Consider the following 6,000-nt stretch of genomic DNA (forward strand, 5'->3'; position numbering starts at 1 on the left):
CTCGTGCTGAAGCTGCTGCCACTAGTCATGGCCGAGACGATGAAATGCCATCAACGTCGTCTGCCAAGGCCGATGCCCAATGTCATAGTAGAGAGCATGTAAAATCCAAAAAACAAAAGTTCAGTAAAATGACCCAAAAATCAAAATTGAAAGCGTCTGATAAGAAGCGTAAACTTGCCAATATGCCATTTACGACACGGAGTGGCAAGGAACGGCTGAGGCCCTGGCCTATGTTCATGGCTAGTGGTTCAGATTCACATGAGGATGGAAGCACTCATCCTCTCGCTAGAAAAATGAAAAGACTTAAGCTCGCAAAAGCACAGCAAAGAACTGTGCGTTCTTCTAAATCACAAATCCCCAAGGAGAGTCCAATTGTGTCGGTTGCGATGCCTGACCTTCCCAACACTGGACGGGAAGAGCTTGCGCCTTCCACCATTTGCACGCCCCCTGCAAGTGCTGGAAGGAGCACCCGCAGTCCAGTTCCTGATAGTCAAATTGAAGATGTCACTGTTGAAGTACACCAGGATGAGGATATGGGTGTTGCTGGCGCTGGGGAGGAAATTGACAAGGAGGATTCTGATGGTGAGGTGGTTTGTTTAAGTCAGGCACCCGGGGAGACACCTGTTGTCCGTGGGACGAATATGGCCATTGACATGCCTGGTCAAAATACAAAAAAAATCAGCTCTTCGGTGTGGAATTATTTCAACACAAATGCGGACAACAGGTGTCAAGCCATGTGTTGCCTTTGTCAAGCTGTAATAAGTAGGGGTAAGGACGTTAACCACCTAGGAACATCCTCCCTTATACGTCACCTGGACCGCATTCATCAGAAGTCAGTGACAAGTTCAAAAACTTTGGATGACAGCGGAAGCAGTCCACTGACCACTAAATCCCTTCCTCTTGTAACCAAGCTCCTGCAAACCACACCACCAACTCCCTCAGTGTAAATTTCCACCTTACACAGGAAAGCCAATAGTCCTGCAGGCCATGTCACTGGCAAGTCTGACGAGTCCTCTCCTGCCTGGGATTCCTCCGATGCATCCTTGAGTGTAACGCCTACTGCTGCTGGCGCTGCTGTTGTTGCTGCTGGGAGTCGATTGTCATCCCAGAGGGGAAGTCGGAAGACCACTTGTACTACTTCCACTAAGCAATTGACTGTCCAACAGTCCTTTGCGAGGAAGATGAAATATCACAGCAGTTATCCTGCTGCAAAGCGGATAACTCAGGTCTTGTCAGCCTGGGTGGTGAGAAATGTGTGTCCGGTATCCACCGTTAATTCACAGGCAACTAGAGACTTGATTGAGGTACTGTGTCCCCGGTACCAAATACCATCTAGGTTCCATTTCTCTAGGCAGGCGATACCGAAAATGTACACAGACGTCAGAAAAAGAGTCACCAGTGTCCTAAAAAATGCAGTTGTACCCAATGTCCACTTAACCACGGACATGTGGACAAGTGGAGCAGGGCAGACTCAGGACTATATGACTGTGACAGCCCACTGGGTAGATGTATTGCCTCCCGCAGCAAGAACAGCAGCGGCGGCACCAGTAGCAGCATCTCACAAACGCCAACTCGTTCCTAGGCAGGCTACGCTTTGTATCACCGCTTTCCATAAGAGGCACACAGCTGACAACCTCTTACGGAAACTGAGGAACATCATCGCAGAATGGCTTACCCCAATTGGACTCTCCTGGGGATTTGTGACATTGGACAATGCAACCAATATTGTGCGTGCATTACATCTGGGCAAATTCCAGCATGTCCCATGTTTTGCACATACATTGAATTTGGTGGTGCAGAATTATTTAAAAAACGACAGGGGCGTGCAAGAGATGCTGTCGGTGGCCCGAAGAATTGCGGGCCACTTTCGGCATTCAGCCACCGCGTGCCGAAGACTGGAGCACCAGCAAACAGTCCTGAACCTGCCCTGCCATCATCTGAAGCAAGAGGTGGTAACGAGGTGGAATTCAACCCTCTATATGCTTCAGAGGATGGAGGAGCAGCAAAAGGCCATTCAAGCCTATACATCTGCCCACGATATAGGCAAAGGAGGGGGAATGCACCTGACTCAAGCGCAGTGGAGAATGATTTCAACGTTGTGCAAGGTTCTGCAACCCTTTGAACTTGCCACACGTGAAGTCAGTTCAGACACTGCCAGCCTGAGTCAGGTCATTCCCCTCATCAGGCTTTTGCAGAAGAAGCTGGAGACATTGAAGGAGGAGCTAAAACAGAGCGATTCCGCTAGGCATGTGGGACTTGTGGATGGAGCCCTTAATTCGCTTAGCCAGGATTCACGGGTGGTCAATCTGTTGAAATCAGAGCACTACATTTTGGCCACCGTGCTCGATCCTAGATTTAAAACCTACGTTGTATCTCTCTTTCCAGCAGACACAAGTCTGCAGAGGTTCAAAGACCTGCTGGTGAGAAAATTGCCAAGTCAAGCGGAACGTGACCCGTCAACAGCTCCTCCTTCACATTCTCCCGCAACTGGGGGTGCAAGGAAAAGGCTAAGAATTCCGAGCCCACCCGCTGGCGGTGATGCAGAGCAGTCTGGAGCGAGTGCTGACATCTGATCCGGACTGAAGGACCTGCCAACGATTACTGACATGTCGTCTACTGTCACTGCATATGATTCTGTCACCATTGAAAGAATGGTGGACACCATTGAAAGAATGGTGGAGGATTATATGAGTGACCGCATCCAAGTAGGCACGTCAGACAGTCCGTACGTATACTGGCAGGAAAAAGAGGCAATTTGGAGGCCCTTGCACAAACTGGCTTTATTCTACCTAAGTTGCCCTCCCTCCAGTGTGTACTCCGAAGGAGTGTTTAGTGCAGCCGCTCACCTTGTCAGCAATCGGCGTACGAGGTTACTTCCAGAAAATGTGGAGAAGATGATGTTCATCAAAATGAATTATAATCAATTCCTCCGTGGAGACATTCACCAGCAATTGCCTCCAGAAAGTACACAGGGATCTGAGATGGTGGATTCCAGTGGGGACGAATTAATAATCTGTGAGGAGGGGGATGTACACAGTGAAAGGGGTGAGGAATCGGAGGATGATGATGAGGTGGACATCTTGCCTCTGTAGAGCCAGTTTGTGCAAGGAGAGATTGATTGCTTATTTTTTGGTGGGGGCCCAAACCAACCAGTCATTTCAGTCACAGTCGTGTGGCAGACCCTGTCGCTGAAATGATGGGTTCGTTAAAGTGTGCATGTCCTGTTTATACAACATAAGGGTGGGTGGGTGGGCCCAAGGACAATTCCATCTTGCACCTCTTTTTTCTTTCATTTTTCTTTGCATCATGTGCTGTTTGGAGACTATTTTTTTAAGTACCATCCTGTCTGACACTGCAGTGCCACTCCTAGAAGGGCCAGGAGTTTGTGTCAGCCACTTGTGTCGCTTAGCTTAGTCACACAGTGACCTTGGTGCGCCTCTTTTTTTCTTTGCATCATGTGCTGTTTGGGGACAATTTTTTTGAAGTGCCATCCCGTCTGACACTGCAGTGCCACTCCTAGATGGGCCAGGTGTTTGTGTCGGCCACTTGTGTCGCTTAGCTTAGTCACACAGCGACCTTGGTGCGCCTCTTTTTTTCTTTGCATCATGTGCTGTTTGGGGACAATTTTTTTGAAGTGCCATCCTGTCTGACACTGCAGTGCCACTCCTAGATGGGCCAGGTGTTTGTGTCGGCCACTTGTGTCGCTTAGCTTAGTCACACAGCGACCTTGGTGCGCCTCTTTTTTTCTTTGCATCATGTACTGTTTGGGGACTATTTTTTTTGAAGTGCCATCCTGTCTGACACTGCAGTGCCACTCCTAGATGGGCCAGGTGTTTGTGTCGGCCACTTGTGTCGCTTAGCTTAGTCACACAGTGACCTTGGTGCGCCTCTTTTTTTCTTTGCATCATGTGCTGTTTGGGGACTATTTTTTTGAAGTGCCATCCTGCCTGACACTGCAGTGCCATTCCTAGATGGGCCAGGTGTTTGTGTCGGCCACTTGTGTCGCTTAGCTTAGCCATCCAGCGACCACGGTGCAAATTTTAGGACTAAAAATAATATAGTGAGGTGTGAGGTGTTCAGAATAGACTGAAAATGAGTGTAAATTATGGTTATTGAGGTTAATAATACTATGGGATCAAAATGACCCCCAAATTCTATGATTTAAGCTGTTTTTGAGGGTTTTTTGTAAAAAAACACCCGAATCCAAAACACACCCGAATCCGCCAAAAAAATTTCAGGGAGGTTTTGGCAAAACGCGTCCGAATCCAAAACACGGCCGCGGAACCGATTCCAAAACCAAAACACAAAACCCGAAAAATTTACGGTGCACATCTCTACTCTACACCCATATCGGTGCCTCCTCCCAACCTATATCTATGCCCCCTTCACCACGTTTGCTTCTTCCAGCCTTTCCACCTGTATATGTGCCCCCTCCCATCTGTATCTATACCTCCTCCCACCTGTATCTCCGATCCCCTTCACCATGTGTGCTTCTTCCAGCCTTTCCACCTGTGTCTCTGCCCCCCAGTGGCGGATTTCCCGCTAGGCACGTGAGGCCGACCTGCCCACCCACAAAGAATGACACAGCGCTATACGGAGCATCCAGAAAATAAAGTAGCGGCTTAAGGATATTGCCGGCTATAATGAAAGAAGTGCTCCCACCTCAAGATGCAGGAGGGAGTGTGCAGCTTTGTCAGCAGGAAAGCCGCCAAACCATCCACCCATACCAACTGACACAGCGTTATATGGAGCATCAATTAGCAGCTTAAGGAGATCGCCGGCTTCAGTGAAGGAAGTATTGCCACCGTGTTATGCTGCTGGAGTGACTGTGCAGCATTGTTAGCAGGGAGAGGTAGGGAAAGTGGATACTATACTGGCAGCGGTATATGGTCTCACTTGTACTTTAAGGAGATATAAGCATGTATCTGTGTCCCTGCACTTTTGCAGCTGACTGTGTTTGCCGAGAGGCATGCGCTCTGGCTTTGTTTAATATATACTGTAATATTCATATTTAGATATTTTTCACTCACATTTATACAGACACACGTGTTTTGTCCACATAGAGTCTTAATTGCCGGTGGCAGCGCATGCACTGTACAATCTCAGGGTATTTTTTGTGAAAAATACCCTGAGAATTGTGGCAACTGGATTCTCACAAGCTCTGTCTCTGTATGCGATAATGGATTAATCCTTGTAATGTATTCAATTATCGCAACGCGATTTAGGTCAAATGAATCACATACGCATCTCGGATATGAATTGTGATAAATATGCCCCGTATTATGGAGATGTAGTATAGTTGTGCTATAGTGAAGAGATGTAGTGTGGGGAGGAAGTGCAGTGATGTAGTATGCCACCACACACCCCTGCCCACACAAGGAAAAATTCACAACCACTGCGTGGCAACAATAGGCCCTTCATAGAGTTCAGCTCCAGGCCAATGTGGACCTTAATCTGGCACTGACCCCAGGCCTGGGCTGAAGCCCAGTGCTTTTCCCTGCACCCCTGGGAGCTGAGCGCAGGGTTGATAGCTTGTGATTTTGCAAACAGTAATATTGTACTTTGCAGTGGGACTACAGGTCCCAAAAAAGCCTGCCTCGCATTCCAGTACTTGGAGAACCATATGTACAAGCATGAACTGCATTAAGGGCCAACTGGTACCTATAATCCCACTGTAAAGGAGATTTTAAAATAAAGACATAACACCTGATGTTTTAAGAATTTATTTCACTGCACCTTCACCCAGGGTTGGTGGCTCTTTTACATTGCCGCCGCCTCCCCAGGACTAACTCTGGCATCTTCACAAGCTCTTCTGAGCTACTTCTCTACCGTCTGCCTCCTGTCTCGCACTGCTAATATTAGCAGGAACCGCGATTGAAATTTAAAAAATGGTGCCGTGAGTGAGCCAATTACAACTCAGCAACATTTTTGAAAAGGGCAGCTGCACCAATCACAAGTGTCCCTGGAGGGGAATGCTATTATACTCGCACAGATCCCCGC

Source organism: Pseudophryne corroboree, chromosome 1 (genome assembly GCF_028390025.1).
Source record: "Pseudophryne corroboree isolate aPseCor3 chromosome 1, aPseCor3.hap2, whole genome shotgun sequence".
NCBI classification, from domain to species: Eukaryota; Metazoa; Chordata; class Amphibia; order Anura; family Myobatrachidae; genus Pseudophryne; species Pseudophryne corroboree.